This window comes from Centrocercus urophasianus, unplaced genomic scaffold (assembly GCF_019232065.1).
Source record: "Centrocercus urophasianus isolate 14NV4802_14NV808 unplaced genomic scaffold, USGS_Curo_1.0 seq_11, whole genome shotgun sequence".
Taxonomy (NCBI): Eukaryota; Metazoa; Chordata; class Aves; order Galliformes; family Phasianidae; genus Centrocercus; species Centrocercus urophasianus.
The window spans coordinates 66,221,868-66,249,130 of NW_024884253.1; the positions used below are offsets into that span (position 1 = coordinate 66,221,868).

The 27,263-nt window shown below is 35.4% G+C and overlaps 1 long non-coding RNA gene across 7 annotated transcripts; it reads right to left on the bottom strand.

Moving 5' to 3' along the window:
* On the bottom strand, positions 1-26,492 carry LOC122170842. Of its 7 annotated transcripts, XR_006171851.1 has the most exons (8): positions 26,312-26,492; positions 21,117-21,244; positions 18,309-18,424; positions 12,373-12,507; positions 11,625-11,690; positions 7,166-7,318; positions 2,696-4,282; positions 1-2,271 (listed from the first exon to the last, which is right to left on the bottom strand). It is a non-coding gene; the product is annotated as an uncharacterized LOC122170842 (long non-coding RNA). The 7 variants fall into 7 exon arrangements; XR_006171865.1 differs by lacking the exons at positions 21,117-21,244; positions 26,312-26,492 and having other exon boundaries at positions 2,696-2,905; positions 4,080-4,282; positions 18,309-18,568; XR_006171857.1 differs by lacking the exons at positions 21,117-21,244; positions 26,312-26,492 and having other exon boundaries at positions 2,696-2,905; positions 3,394-4,282; positions 18,309-18,568.
* Between the last annotated feature and the right edge of the window lie 771 nt (positions 26,493-27,263).

Below are 27,263 nucleotides of genomic sequence, written 5' to 3' on the forward strand. Positions count from 1 at the left end.
CCAGAACTATAAAATCTGTTTGCAGTGAAGTCATATTTATGTTTAATAAGATTCAATAAAATCTGAAAACAACTTTTAGAAAGTCTTCATTTTGGTACTATGTATTTCAGCAATGGCAAAATAACACTAGAAAACTTTTCCTAAGAAAAATTGGATTTGATGTCATTAGCAAAGTAAATAGTATATTAAGGAGCATCTCCATTGTTCAAACAGTATGTAGTCTGCATTACTAAATGCATGAACAACTTCAGCTACAAAAATTACAAGATGATACCCCTCGAATCAGTTTGGATGTATGAATTTATTAGAAATGTTTAGAAATTATTTAGAAATTATCTGTTTGGCTTCAGGTAATTTCTTATTTTCAATAAATTATTTTCAATAAAGGGCAGTTTCACCTTTCACTAACCTACAATGTTTTTTGCCCTCCCTTGCAACTTTAGACAGAGATCCTTCTGCTAGCTACAGTAAATCATCCAACTTTCTGCACTCATTTTCAGAATAACTCTTTAAGATCATATCTTTCATCAGCCACTGCATCATCACACATATTATTTAAGGATTAAGCACCCTTATGAACCAGAACATATTACTAAAAGCCACTGGAGCATTTCAAAAGTGAGTAATTTGAAGGAAGGAAATAGAACAAGTTATTCATTCAACAAAGGTTTTTATACATTTAATCGGCCAATTTCCTCACTATGCGTGTTATTGGGGTACAGAAAATCAGATTCAGTTTGGGAAATGCTGTAATGCAAGTAAACTGATAAAGCAATAATGAAACAAAGCATTTCAAGTCACCATATGTAAGAGCATTTTATTAGGTGCTTAAACTGTCCAATGGATTTTATTGTAAGCTGGTTTCTTAACTGTCAGTTATTTCTGAAGGTGAGATAGGCCTGTGTAACTATTTTATAATACAGCTAGAATTTTTTTGCTCTTTTTTTTAAAACGCATTCTCATTTTTTACTGACATAAACAATGGGTGCAATTACCTTCCTTATTTATTATCTAGTACATCTCTTTTCTACTGATTTCTGAAAGCTATGTGTTGCTTTCTGCAAGCATCAAACTTTAAAAAACATTTCAGGGCTGATGGATTGGGATTTTCATCTTTACAATAGCATTGTGGTTAGATAAAGATGGAATAAATTGATGAATCTGTAAGAAATGGAAATTAGCCCCTATCTGGCAAAGAGAAGTTACCTTTTTATTTAGCTTATTCTCTCATTCTTAACAGGTGTTCAATATTTTCATATGTTAAAAAAAAATTAAGTACTAAGCAAATACATATCTTTCATGTTTAATAACTGAATCGTTCACAAAAGATTAAAATGTTTTTATATTATTTAATCAATTAAGTATTAATAAGACAACTACTATGAAATGATTTTTGGACAGATGAGATTGGACGTGAGAGAAGAAAACATAAAAAATAAATGAAACATAAAACATCCCTCAAAGTGTGCATGGAATCAAAAAGCACTATAAATAAAGCTGTGTTAGAAAGCTGAGCAAATTCGAGGTATTCAGCTAGAGGTAAAAACAGGCACAGTCTTTAACATGTGAAAACAAGAAAGATGGTAAGTTGACTTACAAAAAGAGAATCCATTTCGAAGGGACTTGCTTTGATGACTAAAAGTTACTGCTGAGTTAAACTGTAGCTTAACATTGCCTCTCTACTCTGCCCCATTTGTTCATATACTTGCAGAAGATTTTCTTTTGGTCTTGGGAGCATTAATTAAACAAATACTTCAGAAAGGAACATATGACTCTATATACCATGATATGATTACCTCAGTGAAGAAGAACATCCCTAATTTTTCCCCGCTTGCAATTGTACCCAGCATCCTGGCCATTCACCAACACAGTCCATCTCACTAGTGTGCAGGGACATTATGAATAAAATATTTTCTTTGATATACAAAAATCTCAAAGTCTCCTGTCCAAACAACAGAGCTAGTGAAACCTATTTCTTCTGAATTTGCAACCACTGAATTTCAGTCTCCTATCAAGAATTGGACAAGACTGTGATGCATTTGCAAGACATATCCAAAGAAAATAAAATAATATATTGTTATCTTAGAAACACGGACATCATGATTTCCTTTTCTTTTTTTTTTTTTTTGGCTTACACTTAGCACCAATATTACCACTGAATTCTACCTGCCTTCTCTTCAGCAGAACAGCAGGTCTCCTCTTGAGCTTGACCCATGAATTTACATAGCACATAGGACTCTTTCTCCAGAGTCAGCAAATAGGTCCCAATGTCTGTGGAAACAGAGGGGAAAATAATGAAACAGGTGGGAAGGTGAATGGACATCCAGGCAGCAATACCACAATAAACCTTATTCCATTAGGAAACAAGTACAAAAATATACAGTTTCAAAGGAAGAAATCTTTTCTGTAATTTTCTGCATCTGCTTGAGTGAAGGACATGGAACTGAATAGGAGAACTCCTCACACACAGCTTCCAGTCAGAGCAACCTTAATGCTGAATACGGCATTTTTTCATTGCAGCTGCAATTTCTATTCCTGTTGAGTTAACTTGCTGTTTGGAAATGTTTTTTGCATGACTGAGCATCATGCTAGCAGAGAATGATTGTGCCCTAGAGCTCTGCCTCTCTGCATTTCATCATGTTACATAACTCCTTCATGTCTCTAAAAGCTATCTTCTTGTGCTGTATCTACATACCTCTCCCCCAGAGGACACAGCTCCCTCCGCGGCTTACAGCTTTTTACCGTTTCCATGTTTTCTTTCCACTTTTCCATTTATGCTGGCAATAAGATTTGTCTTTTCCTTCTGGCCTTATCTTCATTTCAGAAGGCGAGCAGATCTCCAGAAATGTCCTTGAATTCATTTAGTAGTTTTGCTGCTTGTGCCTTCTCATTAAGCAAGAGAGATCTTGGCAAGACGAGTATTTTGAGGACAACAGTTGAGTCATGAAGTTAATGAACAAAGACAGTGTTATCTCCAGTACTTAAAGTAAGGCATTACATATAAAACAATTATCATCCTTTAAAACTTCTAGCAAACACAGAATAATTGTGTTCTTTCAAGCAGGGAAGCCATCAAGGGAGGAAAGCACATGTCAGAAACTAATAAAATCTACCAGTCAAAAGCAAGTAGACAAACATATTTGTTAAGAAAACAATATAGCCTGAAACATTCTAGGAACTAATTATTCACTTGACAGTTCTGTCTCACAAACACATAAAGATACTTCATGAATGGATTTAGCTGTCTGGTTGCAGGACATTTCTAATCACTAAATATTTGCTAAAAACCTAGTGCTGGAAGAGATTGCATTGCCAGTAGCATAAATCAAAATCTTGTTGTGAAGTCTATTTTCAGTGTGCTAGTCTTTATGTGAAATCAAAATTATTACTCACTTTTCTTGGTCTAAATGCTGGTATTCAGCCACAAAATTCAAACACAACTCCCCTCCTCCCCCGACAAAAAAAAAAAAATTGAAGGGTGTACTGGTCTGCTAACTTCTTATTTGTGAGGACAACTTTGATGGACAGAATGAGAGGCAACACACAAGATATGTGACAGCACCTGGGGCTTCTGCCACAATTAGATTTCTCTCCAGACAAGGGGGGAAAAATATGGAAACCAGTAAAATTCTGATGTGTTCATTCTGTTCTTCACAAACAAGGGTGGGAAAAGTAATTTGCAATAGCAGACTGCGATCACATGACTGGTACAACTTCTCCTTTGGGTTGGTGGAAGCAGCAGGAAGTTTCAGATTCTCACAGGAGTTGGGAAGAGAGCTGCTCTCATCTCCAGGGAACTGGGCAGCCTGAAACATAGATCTGACTCCTGTATCCAATAGCATTTGTCAGAGGATGGAGCAGGGATACAAACAGCTTTATCTAATCTATGCAGTGGCAGAAGAGCTGATGTTTATGAGCAATAATCATACAAGTACTCCAAAATTTGATGGATAAAGTGGAAACTTTGTAACTTTGTCTCTCTAGAAAAACTTTGGCATGAGAATCATGAAAGCATGACCATTTTATGTGAAAATGTATGTTTGGAGGGAAGAGGTTGCTAGGAATGGAGACAGACATACCTCAGCTGTCAGATTAGATCAGGATGTGACGTGCTCTTTGTGATGCCTTTAGGAGGGATCAACCACAATGGCCTCCCATAACTCCCCCTCCAACCTTAGAAGATATGTCTTGGCAATGTGTAACAATTCCAGTTAGTTCTTAGAGCCTAACTGATGTTATTTCTGGAGATGTTCACTTGCAGAGAATCCTGGCCTGAGCCCAGCTGCAGAAAATGCCTAGGTCAGTTGAGGGTATTTTTTCCCAAGCCAGTTTATAACACTGAGAATTGACTTCTGTCATGACAGTTCCATAATACCAGTCCTCTGATAATATTTCTAGATGAAGCTAAAGAAGGTCATTAGCCCCTTTCCAGTCCCTGATGGTAAAAATGAAATTTTTAGGCATAAGGTTTGGACTGGTGCACAGTTGAATGCAGTCAGTGTGCTGTGCTGTGGATGCGCTAGCAAAAGTGGCACAAACAGCAATGCATCCTGAAATTTCGCAAACTTTTAGTGGGATTTGTTTATGTTTCCCACTTCTGTTGCACCGTCCTAAATTGCCATTTTTCACTAAGGCATGATAAAAGCTAAGTTAGTTGTGCTGAGATGGTTTGAACAGCTGATGAGCACCAGCCTTCAACATACAGGCATGAAGTAAAGAACTTACAGCAGTCTGTGCTGCTGCAGTACTGCTCTGCAGCTCTTATGTATAGCTAACCACACTAGTGGCTGAGTATTACACTGTTGACTCTTGTTGAGAGCACATCCCAGGAGTGAATTAGCTTGCCTAAATGCTTTTACCATCCATTAGCAGAGTATACATAAAGTATTGCTCAGATGGTTTGCATCCAAATAAATTCTTATGAATTCATTGCCTTTTCTCTTTTTGCGTTATTAAGTAGAATAATTAGAAGCTCATCTTCACAAGTTCAGTTGAGCTGAATCTATGTTATTTCTTACAGAAAAGTAGTATCCTCATGTGGATCCTTGAGTCTCATCAGATAAACAGCACTTAGCACATCTGATCACTGCATGAACTCACAGCCATGACTGAAATCATGAGAGCCCTGGAAGAAAACTCCCATTGAACAAATTCAGTTTTTAATCAGTTTTCACAAGACTTGTTTGTGAGGTACTGTATATATTCAGGAATTATTAGAAAAATCCAGTAACAAAGAACAGTCAAAACAGTAAGAAAAATGGGGACTTAAAAATGATTCTGTCTAGTCCAGTGTCATGGACTGTTTCAGACATGCCTAGCAATTGATGCTCGAGTAAAATTTTGAAGTCAGGATATTTTTTGGGCTGTCTAAGAAAATACTAGGAGAGTGAAGTGTTTTGTAAGTGTAAATTTCTTCTAAAATCAGTGACTTTGTGAGAGATTTAAGAGTGGAGCCAAATCAGAGTTCCATGATCAACTTTTACAGTTGCAAAGTTAAAATCCAGTTCCTACTATAAAGAGATTAAAAAATTAGGACACTGATTTTAGGATTAAAGACACAGCCTGGATTTTAGTGGTCACAACTCATGCCTGATTTCTGTGTTACTGCCCTGTTTCTCAATGTCTTGCAACAACCATAGCACACCTCTGCTGCATTCTATTCATTCTTTTTTTCCTAATTAAAATTCACATGTTAATTTGGATTCCCTTTTTCTTTTTTTATTCCAACTCCTGCGCAGTCTGTGATCATACATTTCCATAAAGGTTACAGTTAAATTCTTTTTCTTTTTCTTTTTCTTTTTTTTTTTCTTTTTTTTTTTTTACCAGGTGTTATGCATATTTAGTTAAAAGATCTATTGAATTAATTGTGCTTACATCGTGTTGCTTTCTTTCTTGCATTATTTAAAGAGGTTGTAATACTATGAATAAATATTCTTTGCATGCCTTTACAAGCATTTAAATACTGATATTCTCAATAAGAAACTTTATGTTATTTAAGAGAGTAATAACCTCTCCTATTTAATATTAGCACTGACCCATTGGTCATATGACAGAACTTTGTAGTTTTAAACAATACATAGGCAAATTAAATCAATAACTTATTCCAGCAACACTGATAAAAATATGAATCTAAGAGCTACTAATAATTGAATGCAACAAGAATGTGGTACAACACTCTGAAGCCTTTTCCAAACATTAATACTTAATTCTAAGGTATCTAAATTCTTAATAATAAAAATTTCAACAATGATACTCGTTTAATATGCAAAAAGTATCACGTTTACATCCACCCTTTATCTGAAGCATATACAACAGACCCCAATTTACTACTTCGGTATGCCAAGTAAATGCACATGCCACTCAAATACTTTTCTCCATAAATTTGGACTGCAAACTTCACCCTAGATCATAGGAACCTCACTTGGTTTTGAAATGAATCAGCTACCAATGAAAAAATATAGCTATAATTTTTACATGGATAATTTTTTTTAAAAAAGGAGCATTTTTTGAAATGTTCTTTGACTGAACTCTGTGGTCATATGCACAGTATGCCATAATGATACAGTGTGTTTTATTCTTCATAATAATCTAAATAATCTAAATAATAATAATAATAATAATAATAATAATAATATCATCTAATACATAGCTAACTGACTTTTTCTTGCACCCTGGGTCTACTTTGGAAATCTTAAATTCCTGAAGTAAATGTACACACACGAGGTATAGCTTTTCAGTTTCTGAAATGCAACAGGGTCACAGCTGAAGTGGTCACAGGGTTTTTTAAATATTATTTGAAGGTTAGAGGATATGATTTCCTAGCTCAAAAATGGAGCAGACATTTTGTTAACAACCTTGAAACTGAAGATCATGCTATACCTTTGACTGGTTTGACAGCTATTATCAGATCCTGCATCTTGAAATGCATTATAACACAAGACACTTTATTTCTTGACATTCACACATGCAGAAAATGTAATTTGTGGAATATAAGTGTCTTCTAGTTCCAAGAATTTTAAATAGATGTTTAATATATTAATTATAATTAATAAATTATATAATTAATATATATATTAATAAGATGTACATATGTATATCTTTAAAAACATGAAGGTAAAAAAATGTTTTCCAAATATGTATTTAGATTACAGCTAGTAGGACTTACCTGAGGAAGCTATCTAGGGAATATTTGCTTATCTGCTGGTTTTTTTTTTTTTTAATTGTAGTTTTTTAATGGATTTTCAGTCGTGGAAGAAAATCTTCGTTTTCTTCTCAGTCAGCACACAGAATTATCCTAATCTCTTGGTGTTCAGCTGCTCTGTAATATAGAAGAAACTTAGATTGTGGGGTTGTTTTGTTTTGTTTTTCTGTTTTTTTTTTTTTTTTTTTTTTTGTGGAAAAAAAATGGAAAACTATCTTATACCGATTGATGTGGAACCAAAACTTATGTAGAAATACGAAGATCTTTGCAATTGGAATGTGGAGGCTCTTTGGCTTTAGCTTTGGATTTTGCTAGAGTAGAAATCAACAGGAATCATGTATTGCCTAAACACGATACTATATGCTCGCTCAGAAAGTAATGCCTGTTATTTATTTCCCTGGAAACTACAACCAATACAAAGAGAACACATTATTTGATAGAGCAAATTCTCAACTACAAAGCACTATTTTTCAACACAGCCACCACCACTGGCTATGCATTTTTGCCAATGATGAGCAAGAGCCTGCATGCTGTGCTCATACAAATCTGCATCAGAGGAGGTAACCAACTGTTGCTATCACCACTGCTGAAATGCACCATTCACTGCCTCACTGCACTCATATCCATTGTTTCGTCTCCAAAAACATTCATCAAGCATTGATGAATGTCAGTTTTTTCCACACGGAGGAATTCAACAACACACCTTTGCTTCCTACACACGCCCATGTCAGATGCCATTTTATCATATTGCCCCTTTTCTTCCATTTGTCACACTGCAACAAAATATAATTGAATGTTGGTGGGAAGGTTCAACCTCTACTGACACATCACCAAAATCTGCCTCTGATGTCACGGGCAAACAATAAAAAAGGAGGCATTAATTTTGGAGTAGTTCTAGTTTATTTCTTAAGTTCTAGCTCAGGAAAGAAGAGATCAAAGAGACCAATCTCTATATTAGGAAAAAATAACTGTGAAAATGACTGGAAGATCATTGCTCAGATAGGCCCAATGGGTAACAATGGTGACTATAAAATCTTCACCTCCAAAAAAGTGAAGATCCACCATATGTTTTTATTTTGAAATGATTTTTTTTTTTTTAATATCTCTGTTCTTCCTATAAAGTGGTGCAGATATTTTGTGCCTCTATCTGAGTGAATACTCTCCAAATTTGTTCCAATTATTCACTGACACAGCTAAATATCTTTCTATTCAGAGGGCATTTCCTATGATGAAAATTATTTCTTCTCTTACTTTTCATATTATTTGTTCTTCAACTTTCAGAAATCCCCAACAAGAGACATAAAACAACAAACAACCAAAAGGATGAACTATATATAGATTCAGCTAAATGATTCATACATTCTGGAAGATGGGCAGAAACATTCCTCCTTTACACTCAGATACAGTAAGGACATTGTACCCCCACATTCTTTTAATAATTTCTGAAAAGCATACTAGGCCAAAAGAAACAATGAGCATCTCAACAATTGAAGCTTAGTATCCTACTGATTTTTTTTTTTTTCTTTTGTGTCTTCTACAGGTATCACTGTGACAATTCCATCTATCTGAACACCTTCCAAGCCTTACTACATTACTAACACCTCCCTGAGTCATGAAATAACCAGCTAGGGAACAGAAAGGCAAGTTTTGTGGTCAGTTTGGAGACATACATGTATTAATTAGCTAGGTAGTATATGCTTGCTAGTCAGCAGGCTAGGTAGGTCAGATAGAGTCTGCTTTCACCGTGTTGCACTGTGTCAGGATGTTGCAGTGATATTAGTTTCTCTCCTCTATTCACCATAAATTTTCTGTGATCTTCTTTGATTCAGTGCCTTTGGTCTTGGTTGAACCTGACCAGAAGGTGTAAATGTCCCCAGAGGAAAAGAAGTGGAAGGCTGAAAAGCTGGCAGATGGACGGTGTAAGTCAACATGCCTCATTTCCTTAGAAAAGCAGGCCAAAGGTATTCCAAATCCACCTCAAACATTAATCTTGCAAACAAAATCTGTTCTGAAGAGACTGAGTGTAGTCTGTTGTACAGCTGATGAAACATATTGAAGAGTAGGATGCATATGAGGACTGTATACAAATACAAACAGAGTGAAAGATAGCAGTAACAGGTTGAAAGTCCTAGGGGGAAAAATGTCTCTTGTTTTTAAAAATATGCCACCATGAAAGATGTACTCACCTTTTTACATGGAGAAAATAGAATAGTTATACAAGTGCTATAAAGAGAGTAAAATGTGCAGATGATCAGGAACAAAATACGTTAACACACAGCTAGCAGAAACAAAACTTCACTTCATCAGCTTGTAAGGATTATGTCTTGGATTGAGTGTTCATCACTTCTTTGCTAACACACCTGCCAGTGTTACTTTGCTAACACACCTGCCACACAAAAATCTTCTACACTCAACATAACCCTGAGACACACATTATTATGGCATATATACAATTTTCAGACGCATTAATGACAATTAAAAGTGAGAGACAGGAAATTTTAAAATTGCCAGAAAACACTATTATAATCACATACACCCTTATGACAGAAAAGGATCCATAACATCTTCTTCCTCATCATTATGTGTGAATACTGATAGGGAACATATACAGGCTTTTAAGAACCAGAATTCTGTTTTTTCATATTTTATGCTTGCTACACTCTGCAGTTCCAGCCTCTTTTACTGTCTGAGCATCAAAAAAATATTAAAGCTATGAGCAACAAAGACAAAATACTTGTTCTGGAAAGGGTCACTGATAGCACTGTTAAGCTCACTGAGGTTTTCAAGTGAAAGCAAGAATGCCAGTTTACTGCTCTGATTAGTGATAGACACCATAGTATTTATCCTACAAGAAGCAGACTGATAAGTTATATTTCTATGTATGGTGCAATGCGAAGAGGTAAAGCCTACAAGAAATTGTGAACGTCACAAGGATCACATATTCATTTGAGAAGAAACACAAGACTTAAACTAAAGAAAGCAAGGAAGGAAGCCTCTTAAACTCTTTCTTTCCTAGTAAAATTATTCCTTGCTCCACCACCCCCATTACAGCAGCATTACATGTGAAGAAAAGGCCCTTCATAATTGCATTGCTACCAACATCTTTCTCACATTTTAAGTCAGTGAAGAGCAGGAAATAATTTTTGCACTCAGAAAAATGGCTCAAGGTTTTTAACAGTTCAGGAAACAGTTCTGATATTTTGAATTATTAAATTTTCTTTTTTCCCCCTTTTTATCCTTTTCTCTGCTCAACTCCCATCAACCACTGGGCCAAAGTTAACTCATTGTGAGTTTTTCTGGATTCTTCATGCAATCACAGATGATAGCATTCTTCATGCACTACGCATTTAGTACCTTAACTGAGATTACTGGAAAATTATCCTATGCATGATCCCATTTATCGCAGTCTATGATTAGTATTGGGATTATGTGCATCCTCTTTTGTGGAGAAATGAGGTTCATATAGGCAGAAAAATTTTTATCAGATCCATGCAAATGAGCCTCAGCCATCTGTTTATAAACAGTTTTGCCATAAGATAAAATTTCTTATCTTATTCATAGTGACAGTTCCTTATCTAAACTCAGAAGAATATAAAGGAAGAGTTCAATTCTCATGTCAGTAGAAATTTTACAATCCTTTAATAAACAGTCTAAGTGTTATTCTAAATGGCTATCCACAGCATCAGATGATTTCTCTAACCATTAAAGCAGAACTACGATTCTGTCCTGAGCAGCAGAAGCAGACATAATACACCCTGAGAAAGTTCCCATCTGATATTTGCACAAATGCTGCTGCAGTGAAGGGGATGTGCTTAATATGACAGATTTAAGGACAACACCATTGCCACAAACAATTTCAAAGATGTCATATATTACAGCTGTCAAGTCTGATATTTTCTTTCAGAGAGTAAATAATAGTTTGCTCATGCTGGAGGGAAAGAAATTTAAATATGTTAGCAATGAATATTCTGAAAATGAATAGTTCCAAGGCAGTTTGTTAAAACAAAAATCAACAGCCAGTCCTTCATTTTTGTAAAAAAATGGCTCGAACACTCCTTTGGATTGTAGATATATTTCTCTAGAATTCACTATCTAGAGGAAAGGTTAAATTCAGGTGTCTTAAAAATACAATGATAAGAAACTGTCAATAGCATGGTAATCTACAGAAGTGCCAGAGTGATACCATTCAGCATGCTGTAATAAGCTGTCTATTTCCAGTCTTGTGTGCAGACAGCCGTAACAGCAGGTAGGGGTTGTTCACGTCTCTTATACAAGGGTGCTAAGCCGCACCAAACAGGAGCACATGCTTACAGTGTACTGTTTGCTCTCATTTTTTATGGGCACTGGGCACCCAACAGATCTGTGTGTCACACCTGTGTGCTTTGAAATGTGGAGCTTCTGGTGTGCTGTAAAGCATGCCTACCTGCTCACTGAGTCATGACTTCTTCAGGCAGAAAGGCTGGTTCAGTATGATCACCTGCATCACGCGCTATTTAACAGGATACAAGACAAAGATACTTGATTGTGCCAGTGGGAAAAAAGCAAAAGAGGGAAACAGAATATAATCTCCGCAGTAATTTCCATATTGGCAGGTAAAATTTCATGTCACTTTCAATAAACATACAATTAAGGGTACTATAATCAGTTAGATATCTCCATATTTAACATGTGTTGATAATTCCCTCACAGTGGACAAAGCAGTGCATGATAAAGACTTTATGGTGACTACCTACCATCTACGTTTTCAGAAGATGACCAAACTTCATGAGCCTTTGAAGTAAAAATGTAGTTACTCTTGCAGTGTCTCAGATTTTTTTTGTTATGCCCATTGAAGGTTTTACAAGTCACTCAGCTGAATTATCAGGATTACAATCTCCTATTCAACATGATTAAGAGTTAATAACATAGAAGCAGAATGCTGTAAGGGAGTAGGCTAAAAAGGCTTTTAAAAAGATGGAGGCTGTCACTGTTATCATACAAAATCAGTATTCAGTTGAAGTCATTTTACATGCAGCAATTGTCTCTGTAAATGCAGAAATGGCTTCTGTCAGTTGGGATAAGCCTCACAGCACTGAGGCTTACACTGCTCACTTTCTCATCTCTTTGTTTAAATTTATCCAGGTACCTTATAAAATAGATACAACAGAAAATCAGGAATGTGTATAGGTTACCTCTCCAGTGCTTTTGGCTGTGAACTGACCATTTTTTCCTTGCTCTGCTGTCACGTTTTTTGTGGGCCTGCTCTTCCCTGGCTGTTTCATCCTTATGGACACTAAATCCTCACTGATAGTTGGTTTGTTCCTCTCCTAGATGAGAGACAGGCAAAACAGGAACCGTTTGTGAAAAACTGGGCTGAATACACTGGAAATAAAAAAAAGCAAAACAAGAACAGAACACAGAATCTCTGAGGAAAATAAACTCCAGTGAAGTTTGCTGGAAGAGTGTTGCTAAAAGAGATAAGTCTTAAATTTGGAAAATCAATTTCCAAACAAACTTGCAAAGCCACTTTATACCAAATTCTCCAAAATGATTACTGCAATGGAATTATTAACTAATGAACAATAAAGCCTTTAAGAAACAGAGCACATGCTGTATGATGCAATTCCTTATCATTTTTCACACCTATAATGCACGAATATCATCTCAAAACATAGACTGATGAAAGATGTAAGTAATGCAGAGAAAACAGTCTTAGAACACCCATCTTTATTTTGTTTGCATTTTATTATGCATGTCTCAGTGGGGAATTGGAGATACGGAGATACCTGGCTACTTCAAAACAGGTGTTTCTATTTGCAAATATCTAAAAGGCATCCACTAAGCTTGTGCTCTGTTAACTGCTAGTGATAAATTACATTAACTTCCTAGCTTCCAGCAGCTGTCCTGAGAAATTTGCTGTCATAGGACTGCACTTTTAGAAATCCACATTTATAAAGTATCTGCACACTCCTGGAGCAAATTGAGTTAGCTATGCAAATGGCTCACTAAAACCTCTGGCATTTTCTTGGAGAGAGCCCTACACAGCTAGACAAGAGCCCTAAAGGTGGTCATGTTCCATTTGTTGAATTCATCAGTCATTGAACTTTGCAGTTTCCAGAAACAGGTTTATTTTTTGAAACAGTTTCCTGATATTTCACCAGCTCTAATCAGGGCTTTGTTAACAACCGGGAAAACTTTGGCATCATAACCAGTTTTAAGATTTCTGCTGTTATCTCTCAATCTGTAACTGAGTGTAAATAGCTGATTTTATGATCTCAGGAATCACATACCAAATACATAAGCAAATAAATAAGAACTAACAGTACATGCAAATAATCAGACCTCTATCTTTTAACTACCTTTAACATATAGAGTTGTCATAAATACTACTATAGATGAGTTTAGCATTTTACTGGTAAAAGTGTCACAATAAAATGCTTTGGATGATGGACAAACATCAAAACAGTAAGCCATAAAGAGCACCTGCACATGATTTCCATGGCTTTACAGATCTGTAAAAGTGTGCAGAAATCTTAAGAAGCTGTAAAATAGAAATGTCACAAATGTGTCTACTTATTTTATCTTAAATATTTATATTGAGGCACCACAGTCAAACTATCCTGCCACCTACCCAAACACAATCAGAAAACAGTATGACCATTTGCCTCATTACACTAAGTAGCTTACTACACATTCTGTAAACATGTGAACACCACAAAATCAAAATTCCTCAAAAAAATGCAATTAAAATTCGGACTTTCTTTGAAAAATACTCAATGAGGAATTTTCTCTTCCTCTTTTGTGAGTTAAGAAACTTACTGTGGGAGTGCTTATTAAGAAAAACTGAAACTGGATTCAGTCTTCCTGAGGAAAGCATGCTCAGCTATTTACGTGCAAAGAGGCAAGCTATCTATTCCAGCCCAGCAGGGTGAAATATATATCATTTAATTCAAAATTATAATCAATTTTGTGGAACTTTCTTTGCCTCAATAATCTTCCAAGATGTAACAAAAAATAGAATATACTCTGAATCAGGAAGACAATGAAACACAGGACATAAATGAGACAGAAATCCCGCTTTCCCTTAAAAATACAATTTTCTGTACATTATTTCATGACCATATTGCTCATACTATGTTTTTACAGAAGCAGAAGGATAAATCTTCCTTTACCACTTCCTGAGTCCACACTGCAAATTTTAGACTACAGCATACCAACAGAACAACTGATAACCTTCTTACTTCAACATCCAACTTCACAAATTCAAACCACTAAAAGGGAGGAAAATAAGAAATTATCTTCAGAGAGAACTCAGTTATAGCCATAGCAGTAGTAATAATAATTCTTTATATGAATCTTCAGAGAGGCAATATTTAAAGATAAATCCTGAAGTTTCATTCTATCTCTACTACGTTGCTCTACCAAGTGAGTTGACAAGGTGGCTCCACAGTGTGCACTGCCTTTGGGGGTTCCATTCAGAAACAGCTAATGTTCACAAAGGTTAAAAACGTAACTATCTCTAGAAGGGCACAGTTTTGACAGCACTGTCTAAATGAGTAAATGAAAGGAAGTAAAACTGCAGCAAATGATAGATCGGTTCTTTTTTATTTTTGGGGTTGCTGTGGGCCACTACAACTGTCTATCAAGTAATTTTCCCTGGAGAAAACTGCAGCTAGGACATGATATTAAACAGGTGACTGGAACCTGTGTTTTCACCAGATCCCAGCTGTATACTTCCTAAGGTGAGGCTGAGCCTTTTTCTTTACAAGCCACTACATAGATTCTGGGACTCCATGCAAGCTAATAGTGAATAAAAATTAAAAGCTTTTTCTGTTCAAATCCCAAAGTTAACATCAGGTAAATCCAAAAGATGAAGATCCGAAAGAGAAGAGCCCTCTACATCTGCACTAGTTTTGTTGTTGTTTTTCTCCTGCTAGAAGAAATAACACAGGCCATATCTGAGGATTTGAAAATGCTAGCCTGAATACATACAATAGAAAATCCCATAAGGATGCCAGCTGTGCATTTATAGATGGATGAAAAGTGCAGGCTTTTAGCTGTGCAGTCATTTTCTTAGAGATATTAAGATTTGCTGCTAAAAAGCAGGAAAATGCAGTTACAGAGCCCACAGCTGACAAGCTCTATTAATGAAGGGCTGGCAGTTTTCTTGCGGAAACTTGTTGTCTTGACAGCTGAGGAAACAGGAAGGTGGTAAGAGATTGACATGATCGGTGAGTTAGAATGGAAAAAACTCTTCAGCTGGGTTGGGCTTTTTTTGTCTGTGGGTGTGGATTTATTTGTTTGCTTGTTTTGTTTCTCTTTCTGTACGTCCTTGGTGGGGGCTGATGAAAAAACCCTAGGGTGGTAATCTTGAGGAGAGCATGCCTCACTAAAGCTGCCTGAGCTACTTTTGTCCCAACATGGAGGGTTTTGCAGGATACATGTCACAGCAGTTACAAGACAAAATAATGATAGATGTGTCTATGATGATGAAACAATGTAATATTCCTGATGTTCTGAGACAAGATAGAAAAGAGGAAGGAAAAAATTTCCACAGGGGTTTGAGTCCCACATTTGCGTTCACTCACCCAGGCTTGGGCAGGGCATCACACAGGCAGCTGACTGCCAGTACAACCTAACATTGTAGTAAACGTGGTGTAAAAATAATGTCTAGGTGATCAGGTAATAAAAATAAGCCTAAGTGATTAGGTTTCAGGCAAGCACATTTCTGCACTGGTCACTGGACTGGAATAAATTCCAACCTATAAGACCATCAAAGCTCCAATAGAGCCCACTCATTCATTGCACGCATTTTTCCTCTCCAAAGTGAATTGATTCACTTTGCTCTCCTGCTCAGTGTCTTTCAGAGGTTTAGATTTAATTTGGCCTTTAATAGATTAAGGAAGGCTTTAAAATATTCGTGAAGCTTTCATTGATTAACCTGAAAACAGAATGTCACACTCCTTAAGTCATAATTCTAGGACAGAACTGTCTGTTACTCATGTAATTTAGATTTTCATTTAGTATGACAGTTCTTGATTTTAGTCTTGTTTAATTTACCTTCAATTAGGATGTTACTATAATTAAATTCCACCGAAACTGTTGGATTATATCCCAGCTGAATACATTGAGGGATTTATACAGTCTTATTTTACCAAAGTTAGAAGAAAAAAATAAGGGAAGAGGTTCTCTTCCTTTGTTTGCTTAAAAGAAAGTGTTTGAATAACTTTGGCACAGGCAGACATCAAAGCTTGCGTTCAGGAGGAGTGCATACATATGTGCACAGAAATCATCATTCTACATTGGCAAAAGGTGCTGACAGTTCAGGAGGGGCTGGCTGAATCCCATCTGATGTCTTCTCACCTGCCTCAGCTTCAAATTTAGTCCTGTGGGGTAACTTAACAGCAAATATAGTCCTGTGGGTTAACTTAACACTTGGTGTACAGTTGTTGGAGAACTGAACACACTGAAGTTGGCTCTCAATCAGGGACAAAATTAGTTGGTTTTTACTATTTCATTTTATGACATTTTTTTCTGTGTAAGCTTTTCTGTATCATTAGCATTAGCCTTCTGAAACAAATTCTCCTCATTAATACCTAGGAAGTTCAGGACTGATTATAATCAGGCAGTTTGCACAGAGACAGGTGATCTGACAAGAAGGAGAGAATCTCACTGCTGCAGTCATCATAAATTATAACATTCTTGTTAATTTAGCAGGGATTTTGAATGACTCTCTCACATTATCAACTATATTCAATGAATATAGACCATTTTCCTGCAATGGGATTCAAAGCAAGGTGTCTTCAAGCCTCAGGATATGCAACCCAAGTGAAGTGAAGCCTCTCAAGTAGTAACATATTAAAAGCAAGAGAAAGAGAAGAAAAACAGTATATTAAAGGATTCATTAGGATTTCAGTGTGCTGCTCTCCTATGTTCTTGTAACAAATCTGTGTCTTGTTCTTGCACATCTGTCTTACAGAAATATGAGGCACTGCTTTCCAAAGGTGTAAGAGGAATACTACTGCGGAATGAACTTCACCCATATTTTTTTTTGGAATATCATCATAGTGCATTGCCATATAAACAAATTGCAACAGCACAGTTGCCATCTCTAGCACAACAGTACTTTAAACAGGATCAATGAATAAAGAAGAGCAACTACTATCAAAAATATTTTTTTAAATCACAAAAGAACAAAGCACAGAAGATCTGATCAGATAATCACATAAATTATGCTCATATGTTATCTACGGAAACAGAATTGATTAATTGGGAAAAACGAAAGTTAGAAACTGCAAGGTGAATCATATTAGCAACTAACTAGTATTAGCAATATATGGGCTATCATTAATCCAAGCAGTATTTTCATGTTCTAGTTGAAAATTTTAAGGGTTAAGTTTTATGTGAAAGAAGTAGAAGTAGTTTTTTCTCATCATACTCAGTTATGTTAAATTATTAATTAAATTTCATTAATTTGACCTAAATTTGCACAGAGAGGTTTTGCTGAACAAAGTGACTAATGGCATTGTTGACTTCAGGGAGGTTTATTTTTCCATTGTTTACAGAAATGTTAGCAGGGAATAATTAGTCGTGACAAGTGTGTTTTTAAGGTGAACCGGATGGTGGGTCTAACACTGTGGAGCCTGCAGGAGCTATTCTATTACTGAAAAAAATTTATATTGTTCATTTATGGAGTAGAAGCCAAAGAAACAATGTCTTCACTAGGACAGAATATTCTGGTTGCTTGCTAGAATTGCTTTGTTAGTAATCTGTCTACAACACCAAGTTTTAGAAAATTATTTCTGTGGCATTATTGTAAATGAGTGCTAGAGTAAATCTGATCTAAATATGAATACAGGTTTTTATAGGAAATAAACACCAAATCCCATAACTGTGAAAATGCACAACAGATTATTTATAGAAAGTTCATTTAGGGTTTTTCCTGAGGTGATATAAGTTGCCACAACAACGTCTCAATCACCAGGACACAAGCACAGACTGCAACAGACAAGAAAAACAAGTTTAATTTTATTCTTTTTTTAACAACTAAGAACTCGTGCCTGTTTTGTTTTACAAACAACTAGTATTGCTTTAGAATAAGAGAACAGAGAATAATGGAATAAAGTACCTGTTTGCTAAGTCCTAGTCAAATCAGGTTCATCTGGTAGATGTGGATCCATGAGAGCTGCATGTACCAATGAGAATCTTCAATGCATTTAGGCAGCCTCTATTTCTGTATGCTATCTGAAAAAATAGACTATTTTTAAAATGATGCGACTCTTCTACCCTGACAGAAATAGCAGATTAGTTGTAAAGTTCTTGGAAAAAGCTCAGATATATTGCTTTTTGCTCCAAAGGCTAAGAGCTATTTCTCAAAGAAATTTTGAAATCAGCAGGGACCAATTTGAAAGAGGAAGGAAATCACACTTGGGTCATAAGCCAACTCGTTTTTTTTTTGTAATTCAAGGGAGTTCACACATTATTTTAATTTATCAAAATAAGGTTCTTTAAGTGTATGTGCCATATTGATTTAGTACGTTAATATTAGAGCTTAATGGCAATAAAGTACAGTAACTGTTACTGGCAATCCTTATTATATATTTTCTTATTACTTCTTTGATGTCAAAGTGATAACTAAGTACCTGGGTTTACTTTGTAATATGGACTTCCTTGGAAGCTAGCTCTGAGTAATAGAACATTCTTTTCATTACTTGTTACAAAATGTGGATGTTTGATCAGATGAAAACACTTTCTGTATCTAAACAGTTTGTACAGAGACAATGTGCCAAAGATAATTTGATATTATTAATATTTGATTTCTTTATTAGTTTCAGTTTGAAAGGAAAAACATTCCATTGCCAAAGTTCACTTCCCTTTGAACCATGTTTGGATAAAACTCACAGCTGAAACAGTTTAGAACATGAAAAGAAAAATCAGGTGGTTTTTTTTTTTTTTTTTTTTTTTGCCTTTCCCAGTTTCTAATGTGCTTTAAATATTGAGGAAGATAAAAGATTTGTTAGAACATCAAGCTCTTTCTGTTTTAAAAGTAACCTCATAATTATATGTTAGCATACAATGTACTTGTATTTTTTAACAAGTTTAAACAGGAAAAATAGGATGATGCATGAACACTGATGTCTGAAAGCATCACAGGAAGGAAGGTCAGTACTCTTCTAATGAGAAGAAAAACCTGCACAAAAGCAAACACAAGCAATAACACAGAAGCATGACATCAGCAAAATCTGGAAGGTTGGCATCTTTTATATCTCAAAAGCACTGAAGTGCATGGAAACTTGAGATTCTTTGTTTTTCTGATTAACAAATTCACACACTTGATTACTGAGCAGTGCATTTGCCACTCAGTTCACTGTTATTTCCTGGTTTCACATCTGTCTGCAGTATGTACCTGCCCAACTCAAACCTTGATGGCTGTAACACACTGACAGAATAGCCCATAGCTGTTCTATATCAAAAAGCGTAAAAATATTTGCCATAACTTAAGTCTGACATCATTTAATTTTTATTTTGAACACTTACGGTTTGAAACATACCACAGATACATTGATTTTCACCTTGAAGATGTATGTTTAATTTATTAAATTAGCAGTCAAATTCACCAGAAATGCTAAATTTGTCAGCACTGCATGTGTATTCTGGATCTTCTTTCCACAGTGAATGCGTTAACTTACTAAATTATTTTACAAAATAATACAAGTCCACTTAAATAAGAAAACTTACACACTAATAAATATGTCACTGAAATCATACAATAATGTTAGAATTTTATGAAGTTCTGGGGCCCTATTGCTGTACAGAGCCACATCTGGTCCAAGGGTTGGACACACCTTATTTAAACCACCAGCCCAATCTCTTCTGGGCTAATCAAAAGCTAACATGTATTATTAATGCCTCTCAAATAATGGCTGGCATGGGTCATCAGTCAACTCTCTAGGAAGCTTGTTCCAGTATTTTACCACACTCACATGGAAGAAGTTTTCCTAATGTCCACTGTGAACCTCTCCTGGTGCACATTGTTGTGTACATTCACATTCCACTGTACACTTACTCTTCCAGTCTTATCCCACCTTGTATATTAGTGCTGTTGTTGAAATAACTGCTTGAAATCTGTTTCGACTTTGGCATAAACACTTCTCTAACATAATTAGCATAGAACTGGAGACAAACACAGGGACAAACCTACTTCAAGAAAACTGCAGATGGTGTTACTTCACCAACCAAAAATATTTTTTATGTGTATGCTGCTTGCATTCAAACACTGAAATTAAAAAAGACATTCCCACTAGGGATGGAAGTGAAAGAAAAATGTCTGCACTGTCAGTTTGTTTCTTGGGAATATTCACCCTCATGCTACTTTGGACACAGAGTTTGAAACACAATTTCCTTGATTTTGACTCTTGTATTTTTTTCTTGTACGTGGATATAAGATGCGGGTTTATTGCTTCCTCTTTTTTATGTTTGTTGCATGACTAAGTGAGAGGCCTTCTGATGCGTTTTGTTGGTGAATGATGAAAGCAGATTTTGTCTTTAGGGGAAGCACTTAACTACTAAGCAAGCTTATATTTCTAAAAATATATTCCCAAAACCAAATCCACCAAATACGAATAGTTACAATTTTCCTAGACCTCATTTGCACTTGTGCTATTCTCTTATATAGAAAAGCCCTTCTTGATTATCCCTGGAAATATTTTATTCATTCAGTCTGGAATGCTTTCTCCACTCCATGAAGCGCTCATGGTACCTGGTCATATTACACTTAATAGTATACTGATATGTTTCATCAAATACTACTTTCAGAATACAGTTTTACCTATTCTATAATCCCATGATTTCAACAGTTCTGTTGCCTCTACCAATGACTATAAATAGCAGCAAAATTAGACTAAAGAGAACAATAATACAGTGTAGAGCATCTTACCTCTAAATAATTCAGACACTTCTTACGGTGGACATCATTGCCATCTGTCAGTACGCAGATTTAACTTAGTTAAATCTGGCAATCCTTTCTCACAGGACAGATGTCCACATAAATCATGGGAGCCCACGCTGAAAAATATCAGTAGAAAGATCAGTAAATGAAAGAACATGGCTTTTTTTTCCTATTGAGAATCTATCAAGACTATATGTCTTTTTATGTCTATATAATATTTACACATATATATTTTATATTCGCAACAGAAACTCTTCTCTCATATTTTTAGAAACATGTTGTGGAAAATATAACAGACTAATTATTATGCTGTTTGCCTTATAACAGTATCTCAAGCTGCAGACTTTACACATACCTAGCTGAATATTAATCTCAGAAGCTCATTTCTTCTTAAGATCATCAAACCTTTTGCATTTTCTATTCAAAATCAAGTTTAATAGCTCCACTGAACCTTCAGAAGTTCAATGGAGATTCACAAACTGACTGGTGGAATTTCATACACGACAGTCTCATGTTCAGTTCACATTCTCTTTTCACAGTTTAGCTTAACACGAGTGAGTATAACCCTTTTTTTCAGGGGGTGGAAATTGCCAGTCACAAGGGGCTAATGAAAAGTATTAGTATCCATGTAAGTTTGACTGGATGGATATAACATAAATACGCAGCCCCCTCAGTCCACCATGGTCACCTGAGCAGCCTCCCCTCTTTGGCAATGCCATTTCCATATTAGTATGAGTTCGTAATGAGCACAACTGTAACTATACTGTACTTCATGGTTGTGCAGCCCAACTTCAGAGATACTGCTCAAAAGCTAGGGTTAGCTAGGAGGACTATGCATGACCCTTGCCAGTTAAAAACATTCTCATTACTCCCCATAAGTCCTCACCACCATATTCATTGAAGCCTGGAGTTTTCCTGATTTACATACATTTTCTACAAGCTTACTCCTACTGGAAAATGAACCATATTCCTCTGAAATTTGAAAAAAGTTAGCTTTTTTCATAAGGTAACAAAACTTTTTTTTCAGCTTTCAGCATAGCGATGCGCATTCAGAAGCTACAGGGAGCAAATTTAAATTCATTTTGATCAAACATTAATGAAGATAAAGTTTGCGTTTTTAGGACTTCCTTCTAATTGGTTTGCTGCTGCTGCTGAACTTCTATGAAGTTAATGATACTTTCACATTTTTACACATTGTCCAACAATCTCCGCATACTAAATAAAGCTCAGATCACAAGAATGAGTTCTTCAACAAGAATAATCAGCTTTACTGCTGCCACTGCTGAAAACGTTGTTCCATACCCCAAGTACATCGATGCTCTGATTATTCTTCTAGTCCAACTTAAGAGCAATGTTGAAGGTTCCTCATTCCTTTCTTCTACTACAGAGCAGGAAAATGGTTCTCTAAAGCTGTAGGCCTATAGTTCAGGTATTATGTATTTATGAACTTACTGTTTAAAACTAAAATTTAATTAATATAGTTTCATAATACTTCATCGACAAGCTATTTTAAAAAATCAATAGATTTTAAAGATTTAAGCAAAGAATTAAGAGCTATCATTTCAATGATTGTTTCAATAATCAAGAATGGGAAATTGGATAACAGTAACAGTGTACCATAAAAAAGCATTTCAATAATGAAAATAGGCTTTTTCAGAAAAAGGCCATTTTTATTTTATTCTTATTGGGTTTACTACCAAATTTCTATTTCTCTTTAAATGAGATGTCTTTATTTCTTTAAATGTAGAAACATAACAGAACATATTCAACATGATATTGTAGTTTTTTATTTTTCTACTTGAGTTTACTTTATTTATTCAAAGCTCTTTAACATCCTCCAACTGAAATAGACTACAGAGACTTGAATTTATTGTTATTATAGCTGCTGTCGTAATACAGGTCTGTCAGCTTTATGGTTTAACAAGTTATGATTCAGAAATAACTCAACAGTTCTCATGTATTTTGATTGTCATTTCATGGACTCATCAGGGAACTGAGCTCATTTGCTAACTTTGAAAGTTTAAATAAGAGGTTCTGCTAATAAAATACTGTTAAATTAAAATTAATTCTGGACATAGATCTGATGATATATAGATAACTTCTTTCCTATGCGCCCTTCACCAAAGTAAGTTTAGTCATGTAGTTGCCATAGAGTAACAGAAATATGTACCACTAATAATAATACACAAGCAGTTGTTGTCATAGAACAAATGTGTGTGGTAAATAACTTATCCATTACCATCAAAAATGAAATCTCATTTATAGAGAAGAGAACTTTTTAATCCTAGTCTTCAGGGTCCTTTGATATAATCTTTAAATGTACGTTATCATGTAAAAATTAGTATTGTAATTGTATAGCATTCTATTATACAGTATTACTATTAACACCTTTCTTATTTGGACCTACATACAAAATTCTTAAAACTGTCAAAGAAATACTTTTATTATGGAATAAATAAAAGAATGGGACCTTTCATTATAACCAGATCTAAAAAGAAATAAAAGTATTTTGATTCTTTAAGATGCACAGTTTGACACAAATCTTGTAACAACACTGTATACAAATGTGCTGAAACCTGTTTAGCTGACTCCTAACTCAGGAGAAATTCAATTATTCTCCTTTCCTTTGCTTCTTGTTCATAATTTCTCAGTGTACCATGCTTGACTTTTGTGCACATGCAAAAGTGCAAGAAATATCATCTCTCACCTATCTCACAGTGCATCTTTTTCTGTATTCAACATCTGCGTCTGTTTTCACTCTAGCTCCTGAGACACTGATCCATGGGGTGCACTTAGCACACATCTTACATAAGCTGTAGGACTGTCTCTTCAAAAAATTTTAGCTGTGGGTGCCTTTTAGATTATTCATAATGCACTTTTTACACAGGTAAGTAAAATGGTGATGCATTGTCATTAAAATTAAACATGCAATAGTGGAGATGTAGTTGAATTTATTTTTCTGTTGATGACTTTTCAACTCCATATTATCTCATTAGTTATCTGTTGCTGTAGCATGTTATTCTATTTCTGCAGTCAGTTTGCCACTGTATTATCATGGGATTTTGATTTAGCAAATAGTTTTCTTTGAAATCATTCTGGTAAGAACAGGAAGAATGCTACTGTGCAATACGAATATCACCTGTACCCATGCTATTAAGTACACTATTCTATATGTTCAGAAATAATCTTACAGTGTAAATAACTGGTAAATATAGACATTTTCTTTCAGAGTTGCATGAACTGTTTCTAAAATGAAAACTTTTGCTTCACTGTGAAGAGGAATTATTCATGAGAGATAAAAAGTTTTTGTCAACAAATCAAATTGTGTCTTCATGTGTAGCCTGATAAATAAGTTACTCATATCATTTGCTTTAGAGTCACCCATAAAATATTCAAAGATGACAATGATGCAAGTTTTAACTAGATAATTCTTTATCAAGTACAGTTCAAGGAATACACAGGCAGTCTTACTCTGACTCTTAATTTAAAGAAAAATGGAGGAAAAAGGGCACTGGAATGGGATTCTTAATCTCTTCCTTTGACTTCTTTATTTGTCATTAAATAGTATCTATGGCTGACTTTAGGCTTTACAAGGAAATTAAATCCTAAAGTAGAAAGCAGCATAAAACAATATTGCACTGAGATAATTGTCATTAGATGTTTTAGGTGAAGAACAAGTGGGAATGCTTAAAGGTAACAGATTATGGCCCATGTGTGGATGAATGCCTGAAACTGATTTTTTTAATTCTTCAGCCTATTGCTTTCTATCTGCTATGGGTAATGGGTTGATGGCAAATATTCATAACACCTTGATGAAACAGAACTGTCATGTTTTTTACTCTCCAGTTGAAGAAAAGTGTCACCAATATCATAGATGTCATAGACTGCGCTTCTGCTGAGGGACTGTTCAGACTGGAAAACTGGGACTTTGGTTCTGGAAAGGAGAGCAGGTGTGAAAAAGAAAAGTTCCCAAAGAGAGCAGTTTATCTTGGAGACAAGAAGGTGCAGAAGGTGCCTGCAGAAAAGAATTTAAAGAAGATCCTAGAGATGAAGATACTGGCTGCAAAAAAATGCCAGGGAATGCTCGGGGTCCTGTACATATCTATACACAACGACCAAAGTCCCAAACCCAGACAGCAAAAGGTGGAAGAATGTCTCCTTTTTAATCTGATTCCCTTGCATAAGCAATAGCCCAGTCCACAGAAAAAGAACATTAATAGATTTAATTAGCCTTGTTACCCCATCCATGCTGATTTTTAAGCTTAGAACATCAACAGAATGCCTCATACAAAATATTTTGGCTATAGAAATATATTCAGTGGATACTCTAAGTTTTTTCCCTTGAATATGTAGGATGCAAAGTTTTCTAACCATATCTGCATACAGTCAAAATCAAGCAAGGAAAGAAATCATATTTTTCTTCAGCATTTATCTCGCAGAGGAGGAGATAACATGCTCTGAATCACTTTGTGAGGATGCAAAATCTTGACAGTCAGGCTTTGCTGACTTGATCTTTGCTGACTTTGACATCTTGATGCTGTTGAAATAATCTAAATTCATTCACAGATAGGTAGAAAAAGCATCTTTCCTTTGTTAAATTATTTTTATCAACATTTTCATTCTATTCATTACATGAGCCTAGCAAACATAAGAAGGCAACAGTTAGATGTAACTTCAGTTTCAGAGGGAAAAATTGCTGTGTCACTATAGCAGTTATATGAGTAGCTTAGAGCAGTCTTCCGTACACCAACAAACACTTATAAATATTTTGACCCATACACAATCAGTAGAAGTATGATGTAGAACTGCGGACCCTAGGAAGGTGATCATGTTTTAGAAATACTGTGCTTGGAGTGTGCAGAACAGAGTAGGTTCAAAATTTTGTTGAAATGTCACTACACAATACAGGCTAAGAAAATCCTAGGTGTCCTTCTGCAGCTTTCTGAATCTCTCCTGAACACATTGCTTTGGGCAATTCAGGCAACCTGGCAGGTGGGTGGTGATGTTACTGAACCCCTTCCAGCAGGAGCAACAAGAGCAAGAGAACTAGCCAGCGCTCATATGGAGCTTTGTGATTTCTGAAGTGATTGCATGGGATAGAAAGGGGCTGGAATAACTTACTTGTTTTGTTCAAGAGTTGTAGCAGTAAAAAAATTTAAAAATTAAGACAAAAATTTACTTACACTTAATATGCCTTCAAATATGAGAACTTCTTTACATTGCTGTACTGCAGCAATATTCCCATTCCAGGAGCATGGTTTGGCTTTGCTCAGCCAACTGTTCCATTTCCAGGTAGGTTTACTTGTCATTTTTTTCCAAATCAGCAGAGATAAATGCGTAGGGTATAACTAGAAAAGAGGAGTGTCCAACCTTCAGGATAAAACAAAAAAAAAATCTTTGATGACACAGTTCCAGATAAGTGCTTATGTTTGGACTTCATTTTTCTTCGGAAACAAAAGAAATTGTCAAAAGATTTATCAAAAAAAAAAAAAAAAGAAAAGAAAAAAAAAGAAAAAAAAAGAAAAAAAAGAAGAGGCAAGAAAAAAAGAAAGGAAGTATAAAGAAAGGAAGAAAGAAGAAAGGAGAAAGAAAGAAAGAAAAAAAAAAGAAATAGTTTTAATAGATATTCACTTGTTCCAAAATACAACAGCAATTCTTGTTACATTTCATAGAATCATAGAAGGGCCTGGGTTGAAAAGGACCTCAAAGATCATTTAGTTTCAATCCCCCTGTCACCAACCCTGCACTGAGCCACATTCAGCCTGGTCTTGAATATCTCCAGGGATGGGGCATCCACAACCTCCTTGGGCAATCTGTTCCAGTGCGTCACCACCCTCTGTGTGAAAAACTTCCTCCTAATAACTAACCTAAACCTCGCTTGCCTCAGTTTAAAACCATTTCTTCTTGTCCTATTGCTATCCACCCACGTAAACAGTCTTTCCCCCTCCTGTTTATACACTCTCTTTTCATCTTAAACTCTTTCATCTCTCATTATATAAAGAGAGTCATAGACTCAAAATAAATTTGTGTGTATACAAGAGAGATACGTAGATAAATAGCACATCAATGTTGCAACTTTTTGCCTCCACTTGATTAAAAAATCCCAAAACTGTTTTAGCATTACGTAAATAACTG